Below are 24,577 nucleotides of genomic sequence, written 5' to 3' on the forward strand. Positions count from 1 at the left end.
TGCTGAGAAATTCTGTCATGTAATGTAGTTTTAAAATTAAGAAGTCAGGTTAGGAGGACAAAATGGAGGATATGTCACAGTATGAGATCAAAATGGAGTTAGTACAATAAAGATTTTTAATAATTCTACATCAGTCCCCCCTATGAAATGTTAGATTCTAAGAGATAAAACTTTATTTGTTAGTATCAGAAGACGTGTTAACCCAAAGGCACAGAAACCCCGTGGCCGCTAGCTAGGTGTTAATGCAAAGTGCAAGTCTGTCCCTAGAGCTGACCCTAATAGGCTAACTCATCGTCAGTATGGCTCTCGAACACTTCACTCCCATGGGTGGCCCATGATGGCTTGCCCACCACTTCTCCGCACGGGGTCTTTACCATTCACTGACAGATGCTGTCCCTAAGCTGGTCCCTTCCTAGAATTCTCGCACTTTATCAACAAAAGGGATAGTTTGCAGCGGTAAACAGGGTGAGTTGAGATCTTGGAAATCTTGGTCATCAACTTCGAGGTGTGTGAAAGTGGGTGCCGCTTGATCAACAGTCTTCATGAGGGATTTTCTCAGACAAGGGAGGACACAGCAAAAGAGAAGAGCAAAGATAAAAAGAAAAATTAGTATTGCCATACCAATATGCATTAAAGCTTTTTGCCATCCTGTCATCCAACCAAACCATCTTTCCCAGGGATCTTTTATCCCAGAATTCCTTTTTAACTCTTCAGAAAGGTCATTTAATTTTTCTATGGCTAATGTAACTTTACCATTAGGGCCTGTGTTTTCTGGGATGTAGGTACAACATGTCATGGTGTCGGGCAAAATTTTACATACCCCTCCTTTTTCGGCTAAGATCATATCTAAGGCCATTCTATTCTGGAAGGTCATTTGGGATGTGGCCTGCAACTGTTCGGCCAATCCCTGGAGGGCATCTCTGGTATAATTAACAAAACGCTGTTGATTATAATAAATGTAATTTATCCAATTTAAATTCTTGTTTGTGGTAACTATGGCAAAAAGTGATTCAAATCCTGCAGCAACTTCATCTCTTGCTTTAAATTCATTGGGCACCCCCCTAGGCACCCCAATGGCATCAATATAAACATGAGGGTCAAAACTTCCCTTCACTGGGGCTTCGCGCTTAACCTTAGTGTGTCTGGACTCATGAGTAATGAGGTGTGTGTCAGAGATGATGTGTATGGGCATAATGGCTTTAGCCAAAGTACACTCCCCCCACCACTCCTTGTCCATTCTGGATCTTAACTGTAAATCCCCACACAACCAGTAAATATCCCCCAATGACCTAGTGTGAAACTGCAACAAGTTCATGGAGACATTTCTGTAGGTAGCACAATACCCCTTGGAGAAGTTACCCAAGAATCTGCCAATTCCATCATAATTAGCATAACAAGTGTAATTACCTTTATATACTGTAATACCATCTGGGGGTTTGACATCCTGGGTTAGGAGAGGATATTCTTTTGTCCATGCTATACATATGGACCTGTTAAAATCATAGTGATAGGCAAAAAGGCTCAAAACACATGCTTCTACATCTACTGGCAGGATTAACGGCACAGTGCCCAGGTGAGGCCGGGCACCGCCACACACATAGCATGCAGTCTTATTATGCTTATTAGCATTATATTTCATCCATTCTAACCATAAATTTACATCATTAAAACCTGTTTCTGCGGCCATGGTATCTTCAAAGGTGGGGTTCGCAATGGCCATCATATCTTGAAAGGTCTGGATGTGAGGTTTTAATGGATTGGGGACCATATGGGTGGCCCCTTGCCACTCAGAAGAGTTGCACATATCTTTAAGGTAGAAATGCCCTAACTTTTTATAGGAACCCTTTTTCCAATACATTCCCATTACATATTGGTCTGCATCTGTTGGACTTGGATGCTCAATATTAAGAATTAATTTCATTGGTGTACCTCCCCCAGGCTTTCTCAAAGTCATTCTCTGGAGAAGGGATCTACCCTGATCATCTACTTTAGATAAGGCACTTTTTGGCTTGTAACCCCAGGCAGGCCCGGCATTCCATCCCGCCGCCCCCCAATGGTCACAATTGTGCCCCCATTGTCTGTCCACTACACAAACATATGGGTCCTTTGAATGAGGGATATCTCTATAGATACTCTGAATTTGTGATGTAGGGAACGGGCATTCTACAATATCACAATAATCAAAGGTATAGGTAGCCACATGGGTGCATGATGAATTATACCAAAAGGTGTACCCACTAATATCCTTAGTAATGGCTACCTGCTGGGCTTTAATTGAGCTAATTAAGGAGATTATGTACCAGAGGTACATGCTTGTGCGGTATCTGCTTCCTCTGGGGCAGGAGACTTCTTGCAATGGGAAGCGTGGATCCAATTTGGCCTGCCGGCCACTTTGACGGAGGTTGCGGTGATCAGGAGAACTTGGAAGGGACCGTCAAATCTTGGTTCCAGGGTATTTTTCCGCACAAATTTCTTAACCAGAACCCAATCTCCGGGAAGCAGGCTGTGGGTACCTGTATCCAAATCGGGATCTGGAATTGAAGAGAAAACTTGGGCATGTATTTTGTTTAAGGCACTTGCAAGTTCAGTTACATAGTCTACTAAAACATCTGATTGGAGCTGTAACTGTTGCGGATAATAACAACCTAGTCTGGGTGCTGTTCCAAATAGAATCTCATATGGGGATAATGAGTGCTTCCCTCTAGGTGTGTGCCTAACGCTGAATAAAGCTATTGACAGGCTTTCTGGCCAGGGCATCTTTGTTTCTTGTGACATTTTTAACATTCTGGCTTTTAGAGTGCCGTTCATGCGCTCTACTTTACCACTACTTTGCGGGTGGTAAGGGGTGTGAAAGGCTAGGGTCACCCCCAGAGCAGTCCAAATTTCTTTAGTCACTGTTGCTGTAAAAGCTGGGCCTTGATCACTTTCAATGACTTCTGGAAGTCCAAATCTACATACAATGTCTGTAAGTAGACGTTTTGCTGTTGTTTTTGCAGTGATATTGGCTACTGGGTAGGCTTCTGGCCAGCCTGAAAACATATCCACTATCACTATTATTATTTTTATTATTATTGCCATTTATATAGCGCCAACAGATTCCGTAGCGCTTTACAATATTTTGAGAGGGGGGGGATGTAACAATAAATAAGACAATTACAAGAAAACTGACAGGAATAATAGGTTGAAGAGGACCCTGCTCAAATGAGCTTACAGTCTATAGGAGGTGGGGTATTAGAAACATTAGGATAGGAAATATCAAGTAGGAGTGAAGCAGAGCTGGAGGAGAGAGCAAAGCACTATTCCATAGGGACAGGTATGTAAGGGAGAGATTACTCTGGGAGGCCATACACTTTCCTGAAGAGATGGGATTTAAGGCCCTTCTTAAATGATTGAAGACTAGGGGAGAGTCTGATGGCAGTAGGCAAGTTATTCCATAGGAGAGGAGCAGCCCGTGAGAAGTCCTGCAAGCGTGAGTTGGCCGTACGGGTGCGAGCAGCGGTCAGGAGGTGGTCGCGGGCAGAGCGGAGGGTACGAGGAGGGGCATACCTCTGGATCAGTGAAGAGATATAAGAGGGGCTGGAATTGTTCAGTGCTTTAAATGTATGGGTTAGCACTTTGAATTGACTCCTATAGGATACAGGGAGCCAATGTAAGGACTGGCAGAGGGGCGAGGTGTGAGAGGACCGACTGGATAGGAAAATCAGTCTAGCTGCAGCATTCATTACAGACTGTAGCGGGGCAGTACGGCTTTTGGGGAGACCAATCAGGAGAGGGTTACAGTAATCCATGCGGGAAATTACTAGAGCATGGACAAGCTCCTTGGTAGCATCTTGCGTAAGAAAGGGGCGGATGCGGGCTATGTTTTTGAGTTGGAACCTACAGGACTTGGCAACAAACTGGATGTGAGACTCAAAGGTGAGACCAGAGTCAAGTATGACGCCAAGACAGCGCGCTTGTAGGGATGGACTTATGTGGATATCACTGACTTGAAGGGAGAGTGAGAGAGGAGGATCAGTATTAGGAGGAGGAAAGACAAGGAGTTCAGTTTTAGAGAGGTTAAGTTTGAGAAAGCGTGACGACATCCAGTCAGAGATGGAAGAGAGGCAAGCAGTGACACGTTGCAGGACGGCCGGGGAGAGGTCCGGTGAGGAGAGGTATATCTGAGTGTCATCAGCGTACAGGTGGTAGTTGAATCCAAAAGAGGCAATAAGTTTTCCAAGAGAGGCAGTATAAAGAGAAAATAGAAGGGGATATCACTAGTGCATATTCATGAGGCCCACTCTTGGGCATTTGTATATGGGCAATCTGAATTCTCTGGAATGGGTACATGGGTTTTGCCAGGTGTTTCGGAGGCACCTTGATTGGTTTTCCTGGATTGCATTTTGCACAAATGACACAGGCCCTACAGAAGCTGTTGATCAATGTTGTGACTCCAGGTGCTTCATAATACTTCTGTATGAGGGTGGCCATTAAGTCTTTTGACAAATGTGCAGGTCCATGTGCCCATTGGACAACTGCTGGATATAAATTTTTTGGAAGGCAGAATTTGAAGTTGTTGTAGTATACCCCATCCTTTAGGACAGCTCCTTTATTCTTCCATTTCTGGATTTCTTCAGGGGTAATTGCAGCTTGCTGTTCTCGCAGAGTTCTTAAATCAGTAGGAAGAGTTTGCAGAGCAAAAATAGGAACTTCTTCTTCTTGTCCAGACACTTCTTCATCCACTTCCTGCAAATCTCTGGCTGCTTGCTTAGCAGCCTGATCAGCCAAATGGTTGCCCTTTGCTTCATCTGTATCCAACTTCCCATGTGCCTTCACTTTCAGAACGGCCACCTCTTCAGGGAGTAGGAGGGCGTCCATTAGATCCTTGATTGCAGAGCTGTGTTTGACTGGTGTACCGGCAGTGGTAAGAAATCCTCTTGTCTTCCAAATGAGGCCAAAGTCGTGTGCCACACCCAGAGCATATCTTGAATCTGTACAGATGTTGGCACGTTTTCCTTCGGCAATTTTGCATGCTGAAGTTAGGGCTTATAATTCAGCTTCTTGTGCAGACATTGCTGGTGGCAAAGGTGATGATTTGATAACTTCATCTGTTGTGGTTACGGCATATGCTGTATGGTATCTTCCTTCTTCATCAGCATACCTTGATCCGTCCACAAACAGGGTAAAATCTGGATCTGGCAATGGATTCTCATGCACAGTTGGTAAGTGCACTGTCTCCATTTTCATCTGTTCAAAACAGTCATGAGGTGTTTCGGGGTCATAATCATTCACTATGACCAGATCTTGAAATTCTTCTTCCAGGAAATGGCGTGGCCATGCTTCCAGAAGGTCAGTTGTTGGGTATTTGACAATACCATTTTCCTGTAGCTGTGATTCATCCATGGTGGCCCATAACTTTGCCATGGGCCCAAGATCATTCCATGACCTTGTCTTCAACTTGGTAACAGGAATATGTGGGATAGCAGTATCCCAATGGCGGTAGAGGTAGTTAAGTTCTTGAGGTAGTTGGATCAGAACCATGCTATTGCCTTCAGAGTCACAATAGAAATCTTGAGCGGTGAGCTTCACCTTTGTCCAGTGGTATAGCTCATCTTCATAGCAAGGTTCAGGAGTAATATTTGGTTTGTACCACGTGGTACAGAAGGCGTACTCCGGGCCTTCACACAAAGGTGTATCTTCTTCATGAAATGTGAGGTCTGGATGCATTCTCTTGATGCACCCACAGAGAAGGTAGATGTAGGTTTCATCTATGATAAACCCATAGTAGATACCCCCCTCAGGGAGTGGAAGAAGAGTGGATGGATTAAGCACTTGACATCTTTGAATAGAAATGTTGTCAGGCAAAAGGAGATGACATTGCAGACGTAGGTGTCTAGCAGGAGACACGTGCTTGAGCTGGACTTGGTTGATAATGGCAGAGATGTCATGAGGGGCCAAAACAACCAGAGGGTGGCCAAGGACCAGGTCTGAAGTTCTTTCTATGAGTTCCCTTGCAGCAAAGACAGCCCTAAGGCATGAAGGAGTCCCTCTGGCCACAATGTCCAGTTGACATGAGAAATATCCAATAGGCCTCTGGCGGCCTCTTAAGTCATTAGTTTGGGTAAGCACTCCTGTAGCGTGGCCTTGTCTTTCCGAGACAAATAATTTGAAGGGTTTTGAATAGTCTGGTAGGCCCAGTGCAGGAGCGGATGCAATAGCACGTTTTAGGGTGCGGAAATTGTCCAGAGCTTCATTGGTCAGGCCAAATGGATCTGACTTGAGTGCATCATAGAGGGGTTGCATAAGCAGAGAGGCTTCTGGAATCCATGCTCTGCAATAGGAGATGAGGCCTAAGAAGGCATGAAGAGATTTTGCAGTCCTTGGAGGTGGAATATCCAGTACAGCTCTCACCCGGTCCCGAGTGAGATGTCTGGTACCTTGAGATAGGCAATGACCAAGGAAAATTACTGAAGGTTGACAGAACTGCAGCTTGAGGAGTGAAGCTTTGCATCCTTGTTCTGCCAAATAGCAAAGGAGACTAAGTGAACACTTTTCAGTAGTGGGAATATCATCTCCACAGAGCAGTAAATCATCCACATACTGGAGTAAAACAACTTCTGGGTGTTCTGCTTGCCATGGGTCAAGGATGGTACACATGGCTTTTGCAAATTGGCTTGGAGAATTTTGGGCACCTTGGGGCATGACAGTCCAGGTATACTGTTGCATTTCATGGGTGAAAGCAAACAGGTATTGACAGGATGGGTCCAGTGGAACACTGAAAAAGGCATTAGCCAGATCAATGACTGTGAAATACTTAGCAGATGGTGGGACTCCAGAGAGCAGAGTATGTGGGTTTGGTACAAGAGGGGTATCCAGGACAGTTGCTTCATTAACTGCACGGAGATCCTGGACCATCCTGTACTTCTCTGGCTCACCTTTTGGAGTTTTCTTCTTTACAGGAAATAATGGAGTATTACACTCTGATTTACATTTCACTAAAGCACCCTTCTCCAAGAGTGCCTTGATGTGGATTGAAATGGCTTCAGCCTGAGCTGGTTTTAACGGATATTGTGGTTTTCTTGGTAATTTAGCTCCTGGAATAAGCCTTACCACCACAGGTGGGACATTTAGGTGACCTATGTCCTCTGGGTCTGAGGACCATAAGTGAGCAGGCACCTGGGTCATTAATATTTCTGGGAAATTGGACCTCTGTTCTGCTGCTTGCCCATGGGATTCTGCTAACTGCAGCATGAGAGGTATGGAGCATAAGGCTGAGGTATCTGAATCAGATAGAGGTGTAGACATTTCTACTTGTCCATCTGGAGTGAAGGTGATAGATGCCTGCAGGCGTGAGAGAACATCAGCGCCTAACAGGTTAATTGGGCAAGTGGAGGATACCACAAAACGAGCAAGCAGGCTAGAGCCAACTCGTAGTGGAGTTGTTAAAGGGCTGTGTCTTGGCTGGCCATCCACTCCAACACAAGAGACATCAATATTGGACAGAAAAGATGGGTCTGGCAGGTCTTGTTCTCGCAGAACACTACGGGCTGCACCTGTGTCAACAAGAAATGTGGTTGGTTGGCCCTCAATGGGTAAAGTCACTGTAGCAAGTGGCCCCCCCCTCTCCCCTGTAGTCACTGCCATGACAGGGGTTAATGACACAGGCTTGCCAATGTCCTAATCATCAGGTTCCTCAACTAGTGGAACCGTTGCCTCGGCCTTAGGGGCCGGTGCTGGCCTGGACGGCTTTCTTGGCTCTCTTTTAGGTTCTGGGCAATCACTTTTAAAATGTCCTTTGGCTCTGCAATTGAAACAATAACCATCCTCTGGTTTGGTGCCTTTGGGAATAGGGGTGGTGCGGGACACCATGAGCGGAGCAGAGCTGGGCCTTCTGGGGGTTTGGGCAGATTCTAGACCTCTAGCAACCAGGAGTAAAGTATCCAGAGCAACAACCTTATATTCTGGGCGTGCAGCAATGATTCCTTTACGTATGGAATCTTTAACACCTTGGACAAATGCACCGGACAACATCTGTGAATGGATCTTATCAGTAAGATCAAACCCCAAATCTGTAAACATTTGATACAGTCTTGCATGAAACCTTTCCACTGATTCACCTTTATCTTGTATAACATCAGTAAGGCCAGCAGCCTGATCTGCAAGCTTGTCCTTAGCCCATTCTCTTAATTGGTTGCAAAAAGTCACTCCGGAGGGGTAATCAACATCACTGGAGAGCAGATCTGTACAGAGGTGGCGGGCCATGCTGGGCCAATATGCATCCCCTGCTTTAATTGCACAAATGCTCAGCAAATCATGCCATGCGGCGGAATAAGTCTTTTGAATTTGGATTATCCCTCGGTAAAAAGGCATAGGCTGTTTTTCTGGGTCAGGGAGGGCCTTCATTAAAGCACTAGCTTGAGTGGGGTTAAAGGCAACATATTTAGGAGGGGCCCGGCCTCCCCGACCCTTGTGTCCGAAGGGATCATCGATAGAACGATGAGTTGAAGCTCCCGCAGCTTCCAATGAGTCTTGGGAAACCCTGTCATCCTCTTCCTCTTCTATTTCTACGATTTGAGCCCTCCTACGTGAGGGGCCCGCTTGAGGTGTTAGGACCGGGGGGTGAGAGGGAGTCCCAGATGCAGGGGTGGCTAGCGAGTCATAGCCTAGGTAGTCACCGGGAAGTACCGGCATCAGGGCTGAATGACTGGGGGCCGCCATATTGGGGGCGGGAAAGGAAGCTGCGTTTGGGTCAAGGGAAGAAGCGGCGGCCATGTTGGATGTGGGCACATCCGGGGCAGACTGTGCCGTACTGGGCATGACCGGAACCTGGGGAGTGGCTTGGGGAAGGGGGTATGGATAGTTTGGATAGGGCAGGGCCATGGGATACGGGAAGGGGTATGGCCAGGCTGGGGAGGGCAGGAGAGTTGGGTGGGGATTTACATTTAAGGAGGTGGGGTATTGGACCGGGGCGGAGGCGGGCACGGGAGAGGACGGAGAAGGATTGGTAGGGGTGGGTGTGGAAGGAGGAGGTAGTTAGTTGGGCGGATGCAGAAGGGAGGGTAGAGTTGTTAACGGAGAGGGAGTGTAGAGAAGAAATGGCAGATGGAATGTTAGGATTAGGTGCAGAAGGTAGTGCAGGGATGGATGAGGATGATGGGAGTGTTAGAGATGGGAAAGGGGAAAAGAAAGATCCGTCAGAATTCAGGACCGGGCAGACAGGGGAGGTGGTGGGATGAGCATCGGGAGGATTGGGAGTGGGGAACATAGTCAGCTGGCTATCACCTATAGCTGACTGAACCTTGGGGATAGACATCCCCTGGGCGCCATTTTGGGGCGCTGGCTGAGGGAATGCCCCAGCAACACAATTATTATGATACACAAACAATTTCACACCTTTGTGATTTATTTCTTCCTCAACCCAACCTTCTTGCTGAATAGCCTTCGCTACTCTGTACCACGCTTCAGCAGTCTTTAATAAATCGTTATCTGTAAGCTTGCCTTTCTTCTCTGTCAGTAATCTACGCCAGCTTTCTGGTTGTAATCTACCACATGAAGGCACAGCAATTTTACACACTTTAGCAATTCTTTCAACACCTTTAACCATTTCCTCTCCCTCTCTGTCTTCAACTAAATCACATGCGAGCCAGCCCCTACCGGGCTTGCCCAATTCCTGCCCCATATTCCCCCTCCCCCCTATACCAGCGTCCTAGATATAGGGATAGACAAGAGAAAAGGAACAAGAGCGTCTACAATGCTCGACTGCCACTCGGGGAAAGGGGTGGGTCCCCCCTCAAGTGCGTCTTCCCAAAACGTAGACTAGTCACTGAATCCGCCTACCCGAGGTGGTAGACACGGATTGGAGCGAGGTGAGAAGTGTGTGACCAATCACTTCTCTATCAAGAGAAATAGGAGTGGATAGGATAATAATATAGGAAGTGTAGAAAAGGGAAAAGGCAAGGAAAAATCCTTAGAGACAGACACAGGAGTTTAAATAACTCCTCATTACACAAACAAGACAACAGTACAATTGAAATACAGTGCATGCATCACAGTTCAAATAAAATCAACAGTAAACCTTTCCTTTACTCGTGTGCTTACTCCAAAGTCACCTCCCTCAACCCCGTAGTGTCCCCGCTCGGAGAACGACTTCCTTAAAGGGAAACTCCAGTGCCAGAAAAACGATCCGTTTTTCTGGCACTGGAGGGTCCCTCTCCCTCCCACCCACCAATCCCCGGCTACTGAAGGGGTGAAAACCCCTTCAGTCACTTACCTGGGACAGCGGCGATGTCCCTCGCCGCTGTCTCCGCCTCCGCGACTAGTGATTACGTCGGCCGGTGGGCGAGACTAATCTCGCTCACCGGCCGAGGAGACCTAATGCGCATGCGCGGAAATTCCGCGCATGCGCATTACGTCTCCCCATAGGAAAGCATTGAAAAATGATTTCAATGCTTTCCAATGGGGTTTTGAGCGACGCTGGAGGTCCTCACACAGCGTGAGGACGTCCAGCGACGCTCTAGCACAGGAAACCTGTGCTAGAACCCAGGAAGTGACCTCTAGTGGCTGTCTAATAGACAGCCACTAGAGGTGGAGTTAACCCTGCAATGTAAATATTGCAGTTTATGAAAAACTGCAATATTTACAGTTGCAGGGTTAAGGGTAGTGGGAGTTGGCACCCAGACCACTCCAATGAGCAGAAGTGGTCTGGGTGCCTGGAGTGTCCCTTTAAGTCTCACTACCAAAGGCCACGGAAAACAACTGACACCGGTCCGAGATCCGTTAGCCTCCCTCGTTACAGCAGCCCACTGAAAGTGGCCACTTCTATCCTCACTCTCGTAGTGCCCCTATGAAACCCACTCATAAGTCCCACTACCCCGTGGTGATGAAGACAGCAATGCCTGCCCGAATCCACACACCACAAATAAAAATTGGAATGGCTCCAGCCTAGCGCTCAAAGCTGGAGGGTACCACCTCTCTGCAAGCAGAGTTACGTGCACAATGAAGCTAGCTAGGCTATCAAGGTGACACAAAGAAGGATCCCCAGGAAACTATGAATCTACACAATCTCCACAGACCCAACTAGCCTCTTTTTCCATACAGCCACAGCCACGAGGCTCCTAAAAGAGGTAAACAGGCAAAGAAGACCCCCAGGAAACTTCCACAGGTCAACCCCCCTTTTTCCCTACAGCCACAAACACGTGGCTCCTAAAAGGAGTAAAACAGGCAACAGGACTCCAGGCAAATCCCCCGGGTCCACCCCCCTTTAACCCAAAAGGGGTAAGCAAGCAAACAGTCAAAACAGAGAACCCCAGGCAAGACCCCCGCAGGTCCACCCCCCTTTATCCCAAAAAGGGGAAAACAGGCAAAACAGAGAACCCCAGGCAAGACCCCCGCAGGTCCACCCCCCTTTATCCCAAAAAGGGGAAAACAGGCAAAACAGAGAACCCCAGGCAAGACCCCCGCAGGTCCACCCCCCTTTATCCCAAAAGGGGGAAAACAGGCAAAACAGAGAACCCCAGGCAAGACCCCCGCAGGTCCACCCCCCTTTATCTCAAAAGGGGGAAACAGGCAAACAGTTCAAACACACCCAGGCAACAGATAGACTAAATGCAGGTAAACAAGTGAGTAACGAGACACCGGGCAAGATTTTACCTGTCTTTGATGTCCTCCCGGGAAGCAGTCACAGATACGTGGACGGGTCAATCAAAGGGGCCGGAACATACCGGTGGCTCTGCAGAAGTCTCTACCGTGTACCTGGAGGTGATCAGTCTCCTTTCCTTCCCCCTGGATTCCTCCGTCCAACAGCGTCTTCCTTAGGACGGCTCACCGGCCAGACATAGCCCGGTGCCCCACGTTGGGCGCCAAGTTGTTATGGTACTTTTTAGCAGTAAACCAAAATGTTTAAATGTCTATCTGTTCCTGTCCAAATTAAGAAAAATTGAATTGCGTATATACGCTGAAGTAATTAAGTCTGACACACGGAGTTCAGGTTAAAATAACTTCGAGAAAATTTATTGGCAAGTGAAGAAAAGCGGGCGCGCAGGCCCTTTTAAGAGACATTTTACGTCATCATTGATTATCAATATATTAGTGAATAAACATCATTAATTGGGTTAATTGTTAAGTGTCTGGATTAGTGTCCACCTATCAGTATAATTAATTGGCTCAAAAACTGAGTGGTTAGTCCCGTGCCCACCCACCAAGAGGTGGTATTATTCTGGACACGGGTGGGGACAAGGGGGTTTGGAGCGTCATTTTACACGGTCAGTGATCTCAGATCTCGTGGCCAGGTGCAAGGTCTCTTATGAATAGAACATTTCATTACTACTGTGTTCTCATGGCCTTCAAATTATACTATGTTGCGAGTTAGGGGAAAGTCAGCAGTTCCTGAGTTAGTGATATCTTTATAGAAAATACAGTCTTTGTCCATTGTTAGATGTGCTGAGAAATTCTGTCATGTAATGTAGTTTTAAAATGAAGAAGTCAGGTTAGGAGGACAAAATGGAGGATATGTCACAGTATGAGATCAAAATGGAGTTAGTACAATAATTCAATACAAGTACAATAAAGATTTTTAATAATTCTACATCACTGCAAGAGGGTCTGGAGAAGGGCCTTAGCCTCAGCACTCTTAGGGTTCAGTCTTCGGCCCTTTCAGCTTTATGCAACATCTCATGGACTTCAGATCCTTTGATCTCCAGGTTCTTCAAGGCAGCGTTCAGGTTGAGACCTCCTTCCAGATCTACTACCCCTCCTTGGGACCTTCCTCTGGTACTCGATTAACTGACTGAGGATCTGTTCGTTCCTCTTGAGAGTTTGGATGCTACCCTCCTGACGTATAAAACTTTGTTCTTGGTGGCAATTACTTCTGCAAGAAGAATTTCAGAGATTAAAGCATTTTCTACATTATCTTCTTGTCTACATTTCTATCATGATAGGGTGTGCCTAAAGCCAAAACCCGAGTTTCTTCCTAAAGTGGTCTCTCAGTTTCATCTCTCTCAAGAAGTGGTTCTTCCAGCATTCTACCCCAATCCTTCCTCACAAGAGGAGGTTAGGTGGCAACGTTTGGATGTCATGAACTGCCTGTCTATGTACCTTCAGCGTTCTTACAGAAAAACTGACCAACTCTTCATTTTACCTTCGGGAACCAGGAGAGGTGAGGCGGCCTCCTTATCTACATTAAAACGTTGGATTGCACTAGTGATCAGGAAAGCATATATCTAAAAAAAAAATCGATCACTTCCCATGTGTCAGGATCGGGACAGGGATCCAACACGCAGAATACAAACAGGAGCTAGGTACGTATGCCGGACCTTAGAATGGCCGGACTAACGTAAGGAGAAAGCAAAGAATGGTCAGAGACAAGCCGAGGTCGAGGGAACGAGAGAACAGGTAAGCGAGAGACGAGCCGAGGTCAAAGGACACGAGAGTTACGCAGGAACGAAAATACAAGCCGAGTCAGAACCAAAAAGACAAACAGTAATAAGAGCACTGAGTGACCAGACAAGCTAGAACCACGACAGGGCAATGAACCATTACACACATCCCTATTTTATACCTTGGCTCTTTATTTGATGACTCCGCCCTTGCCGAGCCCTGATTCGTTGTTCGGAACTAGATTGACAGGTCGGGACGTGATTGCCGTCATGACGTCGGCTCCTGAGCGCCGCGTCATAAAAGGAAGCGGGGCTATCGCGGCCGGCGTGTAAACGGCTATGAGAGCTGTGAGGATTGGGTGAATCAGACCCCCTGAGAGGACGGCCGTTTGAAAGTCTAACCTCCTCCGAGGTAGAGACTTCAGGTACCCTGACAGTACCCCCCCTCTCAGAAACGCCCACCGGGTGGAAGGAACTGGGGCGAGACGGAAAACGAGCATGAAATGCCCTGAGGAGACGAGGGGCATGCACATCTTCCCGGACCACCCAAGACCTTTCCTCAGGACCATAACCTTTCCAGTCAACAAGATATTGCACCCTCCCCCGAGAAACCTGCTGAATTCTCACCAAGTTATAAGCTCCCCTCAGATCTAACTTGGTAAAAATCTTGGAGCCTTTCAGACGATCAAATAGCTCAGTAATCAAGGGAATAGGATAAGCATTTCTGATCGTTATCTTATTCAAGCCCCGATAATCAATGCAAGGCCGTAGAGTGCCGTCTTTCTTATCTACAAAAAAGAAACCGGCCCCGGCTGGAGAAGAGGATCTCCTAATAAATCCCTTGTCTAGGTTCTCCCGTATGTATTCCTCTAAGACTAAGTTCTCCTTAGTGGATAGAGGATATACAGTACCCCTCGGAGGCATAGTACCAGGCAGGAGTCTAATCTTACAGTCAAAGGACCTGTGTGGGGGTAAAGTATCAGCCCTCTTTTTATCAAAGACTGCCTTTAAATCCAGGTACTGAGATGGTATCCGTAAATCTGTGGACTGGTTAGAGTTACTTGGTGCGTCAACTACGCAAACCGGCGAGATTTTCTGTAAACAACCTCTCTGGCAACCCTGACCCCAAGAGACTATTTCACCTTGTTCCCAATCAATAATAGGGTTATGCTTCTTAAGCCAGGGATACCCCAAGACTATTGGAACTGAAGGAGATGAGATAAGCATGAGAGATATTCCCTCCTCGTGTAGAATACCAATGGTTAACTTAACTGGTATAGTCTCACGAAAAATAACAGGGTCTGATAATGGTCTACCATCTATGGCCTCAACGGCCAAGGGTGTATCCCTTAGCTGAGATGGGATAGAGTGGTTCATGACAAAGGCTTGGTCAATAAAGCTTTCAGCTGCTCCGGAATCTATCAATGCCATAGCATTAAGTACTCCCTTTTCCCAAGCTAAAGAAACAGGTAACAGAAGCCTATGATCCTTGTAATCATATATAGAGGACATGATAGAAACACCCAAGGCCTGTCCTCTTGAGAAACTTAGGTGCGAGCGTTTCCCGGACGGTTAGGGCAATTTAGGCATAGGTGACCTCTTACTCCACAATACATACACAGACCCTCCCTTCTCCTGTATTGTCTTTCACTTTCTGAGAGACGAGTGTTACCTATTTGCATAGGTTCTGGGAGAGCTAGAGTTGTAGATTCAGAATTCTGAAATGCGGGAGCTAGTCTTAAGGAAGGTCTATGAGTTCTATCTCGAGTGTTCTGCCTCTGTCTCATGCGTTCATCTATTCGAGAAATAAATGAAATTAATTCTTCCAAATTTTCAGGAAGATCTCTTGTGGCAACCTCGTCTAGGATCTCATCTGATAATCCGTTCAGAAATACGTCCATATAGGCCTGTTCATTCCACTTGACCTCTGCCGCCAAGGATCTGAACTCTAACGCATAATCCACAAGGGTTTGGCTATGCTGTCTAAGACGTAATAGTAGTCTAGCTGCACTGGCCTTTCTTCCTGGAGGGTCAAAAGTCCTCCTAAAAGTAGTGACAAATGCATTATAATTATAGACTACTGGATTATCATTTTCCCACAGAGGGTTAGCCCATCTAAGAGCTTTGTCAATGAGTAACGAGATTATGAATCCAACCTTCGCCCTGTCTGTAGGGTAGGCGCGGGGTTGTAATTCAAAATGAATCCCTATCTGGTTTAGGAAACCTCGACAGGTATCCGGAGAACCACCATAGCGTAAAGGGGAAGTAACACGGGAAGAGGCTACCACTGTTGCTACCTCTAGGCCTGTATTAACAAGAGAGATGGGTGGTGTACCCATAAGTGATGCTGCCATGATTAGCCAGGAATAGAGAAAATTTATGACAGACTTACCGTAATTTTCTTTTCCTGGCTATTTCTCATATCAGTCCAATTAATTAATCTAATTAATTCCTGTCCTGTGACTGCTAAGGGAGGAGCTACCCATAAGTGATGCTGCCATGAGAAATAGCCAGGAAAAGAAAATTACGGTAAGTCTGTCATAAATTTTCTCTATTTTGATATACTAGTTATGCATCCCTTGCTTCAAATGCATGTTGTGCTAATATTTATTCAATTAAAAAGTGCTTAGTAGTAAAGAGGTTAATGACTTGACACCTTCTGCATTCAACACAGTCCCTTTTTGTGCTTCAGATAAATTTATCAAGCTACTGAGCTTATAGCTATCCAATAAATAAAGTTATTAGCAAACAGATCATTATCATTTTTATAGCGACAACATATTCCGCAGCGCTTTACAATTTAAGGTCGGAATAGCTGAACAGAAAAAATTCAAGTCAGCCATGTTTCGAATTTGACTACTTTGGTCTGAAGTTTGAAATTCACTTTGAATTCTCAGTATAGTGAATAACCCTGCAACTGAACCACTGGAAACTCGGATTAACCCCTTAACGACGAGTGACGGACAAGGTCCGTCACTCAGGGGAATGCGTTAATGACGAGTGACGGACCTCGTCCGTCACCCGTTAAAATTAACCCCAGATCGCCGCAATCGCGGCGATCGCGGGGTTAATGGTGCTCCAGTCTGCCTCTGCATTAGAGGCAGACCGGGAGCACCGGATCGGGCTGCCCCAGTACATGTGCCCGCTCTGACAGCATGTCTGAGCGGGCACATGTGCTGTGTATACTCACCTCCGCCTCCCTGCACTTCCTGGTTCTGTGTGAAGTGCAGGGAGACGGATCTTCAGTGATCCTGCCCCCTGGTGGAAAGAAAACATAGTAAAAATTAAAATCCCACCCCCCTTTACCCTCCCCTTTACCCATTTTAATAAAAAATGAACCCCTTCCCTGCCAATTGATCACTGACTACAGTGATCAATTGGCAGGGGATTACATTTTACTAAGATCTGATTTTTTTTTAAACCCCTGAGGGTTAATTCTTTTTTTTTTTTAACCCTCAGGGGTTCAATTTATTTTATTAATTAATTTAAATATTTTAAAATTATAAATTTAGCTAGCTGGGGAGGGTGGAAGTTAGTGGGGAATTGGGGGATTTAGTATTACGCTAACTAGGGGTTAACGTTAAAAAAGTTTAAAAATAAGCTTTAAAAAGTTAAAAAATTAAGTTAAAAAAAAAGTTTTAATAACATTTAAGTAAAAAATTTAAAAAAATAAACCCTTTACCCAGTCCAAATAAAAATTAACCCCTTCCCTGCCAGTCGATCACTGCCTACAGTGATCAAAATACAGATCACAGTATTATACTGTTCTAATTTTTTTTTTAACCACTGACGATTAACTTTTATTTATTTTTTAACCCTCAGGGGTTAAATTTATTTAATTAACCAATTTAAATATTGTATAATTAAATATTTTGCTAGCTGGGGTGGGTGGGAGTTATGGGAAAATGGGGAATTTACTGTTAGTGCTGCTTACTGCTAGTTAGGGGTTAACGTAAAAAAAAAAGCTTAGAAAAATGTTAAATCTGTAAAAAAAAGTTTTACGAAAGTTTAGGAAACTTTAAAAAAATGAATAATCAAAACAAAAGTTTAAAAAATAGTTTTAAAAAGTAAAAAAAGTTTTAAAAAGTAAAAAAATAAATTTAATAACGCTCATTACCACTACACCTGGTACAAGCTAGCGGAAAAATGATCCCACGCCAAGGTTCAAAATATGCCTTTTGAAATACCCTGGGATGTCTTCTTTAAGAAATGGTATGGCTTTATGGGGTATTTGGTTTATATAGCCTGGTAAAATACTCTAAAATGGGACATGGGCACAGCGTAAAAATTTAAAGTTTGAAAAAAAATGGAATGGCTGTGTCCCAAATGTGCCCCTCCGATGTCCACATATACCTGGCAAAGGTACATACGGGGGTATTTTTGTACTCAGCAGACATAGCTGAGCAACATATGAAGTATTATACAGTGGTAGTACACATAAGGTTTGCAAAATATACTGTGCAAACTCACTTTGTGTGTCAAAAAGGCAGAAAAAACGCTTATTACCACTACACCTGGTACAAGCTAGCGGAAAAATGATCCCACGCTAAGGTTCAAAATATGCCTTTTGAAATACCCTGGGATGTCTTCTTTAAGAAATGGTATGGCTTTATGGGGTATTTGGATTATATAGCCTGGTAAAATACTCTAAAATGGGACATGGGCACAGCGTAAAAATACCCTGGGGTGTCTACTTTAAGAAATGGTAGGCCTTTGTGGGGTAGTTTGAATTTAAAACCTGCAAAGATGCTTGGAAATTGCACATAGGCCCGGCGTCAAAATTCAAAGTTCGGTCAAAACTGATATGGCTTGGTCTCCTATATGGCACTGTAGCTTCACAAAATAGTGCCATAGACATACAATGGGGGTGTCCTTTTACTCAGAAGACTTAGCTGAGCATAATTTGGGGGGTTTGAACTTAGTGGCACACATGAAATATACAAAATGCCCAGCAAAAATGCAATCCGTATGTAAAATATGCACAAAATTATTTTTTACCACATACTTTGGCATGTAATGGTAAAAAAATGGGGGCATGTTAAGGCACAATATGCACCTTACGAGATACCCTGGAGTGTCTACTTTTACAAATGGTAGGCCTTTGTGGGGTTTTTTTGAACAGTCAAACTGTTATAATACCCCAAATGGAAGCATAGGCTCATTAAATCCGTCTCTCCAAATTCTACTGTGAATACTGAAAAGGACAGGTCTCCTGTATGGCACTGTAGCTTCACGAAATAGTGCCATAGACATACAATGGGGGTGTCCTTTTACTCAGAAGACTTAGCTGAGCATAATTTGGGGGGTTTGAACTTAGTGGCACACATGAAATATACAAAATGCCCAGCAAAAATGCAATCCGTATGTAAAATATGCACAAAATTATTTTTTACCACATACTTTGGCATGTAATGGTAAAAAAATGGGGGCATGTTAAGGCACAATATGCACCTTACGAGATACCCTGGAGTGTCTACTTTTACAAATGGTAGGCCTTTGTGGGGTTTTTTTGAACAGTCAAACTGTTATAATACCCCAAATGGAAGCATAGGCTCATTAAATCCGTCTCTCCAAATTCTACTGTGAATACTGAAAAGGACAGGTCTCCTATATGGCACTGTAGCTTCACGAAATAGTGCCAAAGACATACAATGGGGGTACCGTTGTACTCAGCAGAAGTAACTGAACACATAATAAAACTTTGTACAGGAATAGCACACACCAACTTTACAAAATACACATGAGAAGTTCTTTGTTATAAGTTTGTGTGCGAAAACCCCCAAAAAACACAATTTTACTCCAATATTTAGCAGAGGTTGGCGGTAAAATGGCTACGTAGAAAGTGTCAAAACAACCTTAGGTAAATAGCCTGTGGTGTCTACTTTATATAAATATATACTTTTGTGTGGCAATTTTGTTTTCTTTTATGGCTATTAGGCTTACAAGACAAACATACCAAATTCTAAAATCGCTCCACATAAAAAGTTTATTTTACTCCTTGTGCTTTGTGACCTGTAACTACCAAAAAAAACTGAAAATCCCAGACACATTACATATTCTGTAAATCAGGACAACTAAATGAATTTATTTTTAATTACTTTCCTTAACCTGCACTAATTATGTACACATTATTATTGCAAAAACTGTAAAAAAAACACACAAAAATTCATTTTTTTGCATATTTCTGTATTTTTTTTATAATAAATAAGCATTTATATATATATGTGTTACATCAAATTAAAGCCCTTTCTGTCCTTTAAAAAACGGTATATAATATGTGTCGGTGCAATAAATTAGTAAAATGCAAATTGCAGTTGAACGCAAATAGCAAAAAATGCAAAAAATGCCGTTGTCATTAAGTGAAAGACAAGCTTCTGAAGCTCTGTCCTTAAGGGGTTAAACACTTCAACAAATTAATAAATAATGTTCTAACAAATAACCAGTAATCCAATACTTATTATTTGTAAAACGAACACCACAAACACACTCCTGACTTGATGATGTGCACATCGCACAAGTTACGTCAAAGGGATACTCCAGACACCAAAATAAATTTCGTGCCTTTGATTTCATTGATATGCTATATTTTTTAATGCCTAAAATGTTATAGTTTTTTTTGCACAAAAAAATAAATGTTTTGCAGAGTGCTGCATTGAAAGCCAGCCCCCTTAGCCACGCCCCCTCATTTCAGAAAAAGATTTCCTTACCAAATGTATGTACCCACTGACAGCACGTAGTGATATGCACTACAAAGCAACCTGCCTTAGGAGTAGAGGACATCCAAAAAAACATATACAGGGTTATTTACTATAGTGAGTATTTAAAGTGAATTTCATATTTAGTGTGACTTTATAGCAGGGGCGGACTGAGAACCCTCAGGGCCCCCGGGCAAAATAAATCAAGGGCCCCCTTACAGGCCCCACCCATACTCCGCAGCAAGCGCCACCCATGTCCCGCCTCCATGCACCGCCTCCAGCCACACCCTACACAATCTTTAGACACAAGGAACAAAAGTGCAATAATCCCTTCAAGGCCCCAGTAGAGACTACAATTGAGGGCTAATGGGCCATGGAGGGGGGTCTTTCTAGCAGAGGCTATCTCAGTGTCCTTTAGAGAGTGTGTTAGAAAGAATCCCCTCCAGGCCCTATTAGAGACTACAATGGAGTCTAACAGGCTTGGAAGGGGGTCTTTCTAACAGAGGCCATCTCAGTGTCCCTGATGGAAACAGTCGCCTCCAGGCCCCAGTAGAGACTACAATTGAGGGCTAATGGGCCATGGAGGGGGGGAGCATTCTAGCAGAGGCTATCTCAGTGTCCTTTAGAGAGTGTGTTAGAAAGAATTTCCTCCAGGTCCCATTAGAGACTACAATGGAGTCTAATGGGGCCTGGAGGGGGGTCTCTCCAACACTCTGGTTCCTATTCACAATATAGCAACACAACATAGCTGATACCTAGGCCAAGTTGGCTCCTCTTACCTTAATTACTGTTGCTGGCTGGCAGTCTGTGGGCTTGCTGGAAGGCTGTGGGCTTACTGGCTGCGGCTGGCAGGCTGTGGGCTTGCTGGCAGGCTGTGGGCTTGCTGGCTACTGCCGGCAGGCTGTGGGCTTGCTGGCTGCGGCTGGCAGGCTGTGGGCTTGCTGGAAGGCTGTGGGCTTACTGGCTGCGGCTGGCAGGCTGTGGGCTTGCTGGCAGGCTGTGGGCTTACTGGCTACTGCCGGCAGGCTGTGGGCTTGCTGGCTGCGGCTGGCAGGCTGTGGCTTGCTGGCTGGCAGGCTGTGGCTTGCTGGCTGCGGTTGGCAGGCTGTGGGGTTGCTGGCTTTAAGCCTAACTGGTGGCCTGTAGGCTGGCTGGCTGTCTACTGGCCAGCCTGTGGGCTGGCTGGCCTGTGGGTTGGCTGGCTTGCTGGCTACTGGGGCACTCGTAGATTATTTAAAGAAATAATCCATGCACAATAACCACTACTACTCTGTGTAGTCGTTATGGTGCCAGGAGGGCCGGGCCCCCCTCCCAGAGTAAGTAGTCAAACCGTTTAAGAACAGTTTGACAACTTACCTGGGGTCTGCTGGGATATGAGGCTGTAGTAGGGTATAGGAGCAGTGGTGCAATGTGTAAGGGGTGCAGTCTGTGTGAAAGGTTCAGTGTGTGTGAGGGGGTGTAGTGTGTGAATGTGTAGGGTGTGTGGGGCAATGTGTGTACGAGGGGGCTGTGTATGTGTGTGGCAATGTTAGTATGGGGGGCTGTGTGTGTATGGGTGGGCAGTGTATGTGTGTGTGTGTGAGGCAATGTGTGTAAATGTGTATGGTGTGTGTGGGGGCAGTGTGTGTGTATGGGGGGCAGTGTGTGAATGTGTATGGTGTGGGGGCAGTGTGTTTATGGGGCTAAAGTTCACTCTCACCACTGCGACCACCAGGAATACCTGGTGGTCACAGTGTTGAGAGTGAACTCTAGCCCGTAGCTCCAGGGCTAGAGTTTACTCTTGCAAGAGCCGTAACGTTGCCTTGGTAACCGCGGCAACGATCTGTGCTCGCGCAAGAAGGACCCAGAGGAGCTGCAGGCTGAGCTCCCGGGTCCTCTCTTCCTCCCTCCCCTGCCGGCTGCCCGCACGGTGCCTGCGGACAGGGGAGGGGGCAATTGCCCTCCTCTTACTCCCCCCTCCCCCTCTTCTTACCCCCCCTCCCCCTCTTCTTACCCCCTTCTTACTCCCACTCTCTTCTTACCCCCATTCTTACTCTCCCCTCTTCTTACTCCCCCCTCCCCCTTCTTACTCTCCCCATCTTCTTACTCCCCCTCCCCCTCTTCTTACTCCCACCTCTTCTTACTCCTCCCTCTTCTTACTCCTCCCTCTTCTTACCCCCTCCCCCCTCTTCTTACCCCCTCCCCGCTCTTCTTACCCCCCTCCCCCCTCTTCTTACTCCCCCTTCCTCGTTTTACTCCCCCCTCCCCTCTTCTTACCCCCTTTACTCCCCCCTCTCTTCTTAATCTCCCCTCTTCTTACCCCCTCCCCCCTCTTCTTACTCTCCCCTCCCCCTCTTCTTACTCCCCCCTTCCTATTTTACTCCCCCTCCCCCTCTTCTTACTCCCCCCTCCCTTCTTACCCCCTCTCTCTCTTCTTACCCCCTCCCTCTCTCTTCTTACCCCCTCCCTCTCTCTTTTTACCCCCCCTACTCCCCTCTCTCTTTTTACCCCCCCTACTCCCCTCTCTCTTTTAACCTCCCCTCTCTCTTTTAACCTCCCCTCCCTCTCTCTTTTAACCCCCCTCCCTCTCTCTTTTAACCCCCCTCCCTCTCTCTTTTAACCCCCCTCCCTCTCTCTTTTAACCCCCCTCCCTCTTTTAACCCCCCCTCCCTCTCTCTTTTAACCCCCCTCCCTCTCTCTTTTTTACCCCCCTCCCTCTCTCTTTTTTACCCCCCTCCCTCTCTCTTTTTTACCCCCCTCTCTCTATTTTTACCCCCCCTCCCTCTCTTAACCCCCCCTCCCTCTCTCTTTTAACCCCCCCTCCCTCGCTCTTTTAACCCCCTCCCTCCCTCTCCCCTCCCTCCCTCTCTCTTTTTACCCCCTCGTAGCGTGGCCGAGAGGCTCTGCGTCCGCGGTGCCGACCGGATTGATAGGAAGGTGCACACACACTGAGTGTGCACCTTCCTGTCAGTCCGGCCGGGTACAGGAAACAGAAACTCCTGTTCCGCGCGGAACAGGAGTTTCTGTTTCCTGTACCCGGCCGGACTGACAGGAAGGTGCACACTCAGTGTGTGTGCACCTTCCTATAACTCCGGCCGGCACCGCGGACGCAGAGCAGCTCGGCCACGCTACGGGGAGGGGAGGTGAGAAGCTGCAGCCGCCTGAGCGCTCTTAAGAGAGCGCTCAGGCGTCTGCAGCATTTAAAGGGGCGGCCGGGCCCCCTGATGGCGGGCCCCCCTCCCGGCCGGGCCCTCGGACCATGTCCGAAGTGCCCGACCGGTCAGTCCGCCCCTGCTTTATAGGCATTCAGACCACTGCATCTCAATGAAGATGTCTGTGTGCAACATCCCCCCAATTTTAGCCCTTTAGTTGAAAACATTGCTTTTCTGCAATGTTCTGCAGTAATACTCCACTATTTTAATCAGATGGTTCCAGTAAGACCGTCAGATTGGCACAGCACAACATTTTGCTGCACATGTGCACTAGCCTCACAATGTTTTCCTGTGGGAAAGCATTGGATTGGCTGAGATCATCAATTTAGTTAAACTCAGACAAAAGAGGCGGAGCTTCCTTACGGAGACCAGTCCTGCGAGGGTGAAAAGGTAAGTTAAATCACCTTTGTATTCCTGGGAGCAGGGCCTGGTCACCTAAACAGTGGCTAGTACATTAGCGCTTTAGGAAAAGCAACTCACTCAGGGCTGTTAGTGCCTGAGCTGTGTACCTGCAATGATAACAAAGTATTTCTGGTTTGAGGGGTGTGCCTAAGGACAAAGACTTATGATGCAGCATTCTACAGAACATTTGTTTAATTTGTTCAAAACATGTAAAGATTCATGTATGTATGTTAAAAATTACAGCATATTAATGGAGCCAAAATCTATCAAAATAATAAAGATTGCATCGGTGCCCAGATTATCTTTTGTAAGTATTTTAGATTAAATGTATACATTCTATAGCCTTCAGGTGGTTATGTGACTGAACAGTGGAATGACCACATAGTTTGTAAATGTTAAGCTACTATTAAGCGTTCATGGCTTAGCAATTTTTTCTGTTTTATCCAGAACGTCAAAATTTGTAATTCTCCGTAATTGACTGCTTGTTGGATTAACCACCTGTATTTCATTTTCAGACTATGTGACATTTCTGTAACTTGTCAAATACGCATGAGTCCACCTGGTGCATCACGGGCTACTGCATATTACTGGACACTCATCAATAGCGTTTACTGGGGTAAGGGAATGAGGAGGTGTCATTTGCAAAGAATTGACAGTTCTACTGTTGCTAATATGTCATATTTTCTCTAACAAACATGTATCTCTCTCAACGAAGAAACTTATCTTGTCTCCACTGCTGAGAAAGTGATATGCGCTTCCCTGCAAAGTAGAGAGGTTACAACCCAGGCGGAAATTATTGGAGGTAAAGGGGGAGGAAGAAGTCACAAGATGTCATTTTTGTTATACTGTCGTTAAATCAACTTTGCATTTTGATGTATTTATTTTAAGAAGCCTTAGCCACACCCCTTCATTCCAGAAAATAGCTCTCAATCAAATG

The 24,577-nt window shown here is 45.8% G+C and overlaps 2 protein-coding genes across 2 annotated transcripts in view; both read right to left on the reverse strand.

Moving 5' to 3' along the window:
- The window catches only part of ZER1 (zyg-11 related cell cycle regulator), a 491,045-nt gene that overhangs the window by 291,173 nt on the left and 175,295 nt on the right, over window positions 1-24,577 (reverse strand). The window lies entirely within an intron of this gene.
- Window positions 1-24,577, reverse strand: part of DYNC2I2 (dynein 2 intermediate chain 2) — a 73,660-nt gene that overhangs the window by 33,132 nt on the left and 15,951 nt on the right. The gene's annotated exons all lie outside the window — the stretch shown is intronic.

Source organism: Pelobates fuscus, chromosome 9 (assembly GCF_036172605.1).
Source record: "Pelobates fuscus isolate aPelFus1 chromosome 9, aPelFus1.pri, whole genome shotgun sequence".
Classification (NCBI taxonomy): domain Eukaryota; kingdom Metazoa; phylum Chordata; class Amphibia; order Anura; family Pelobatidae; genus Pelobates; species Pelobates fuscus.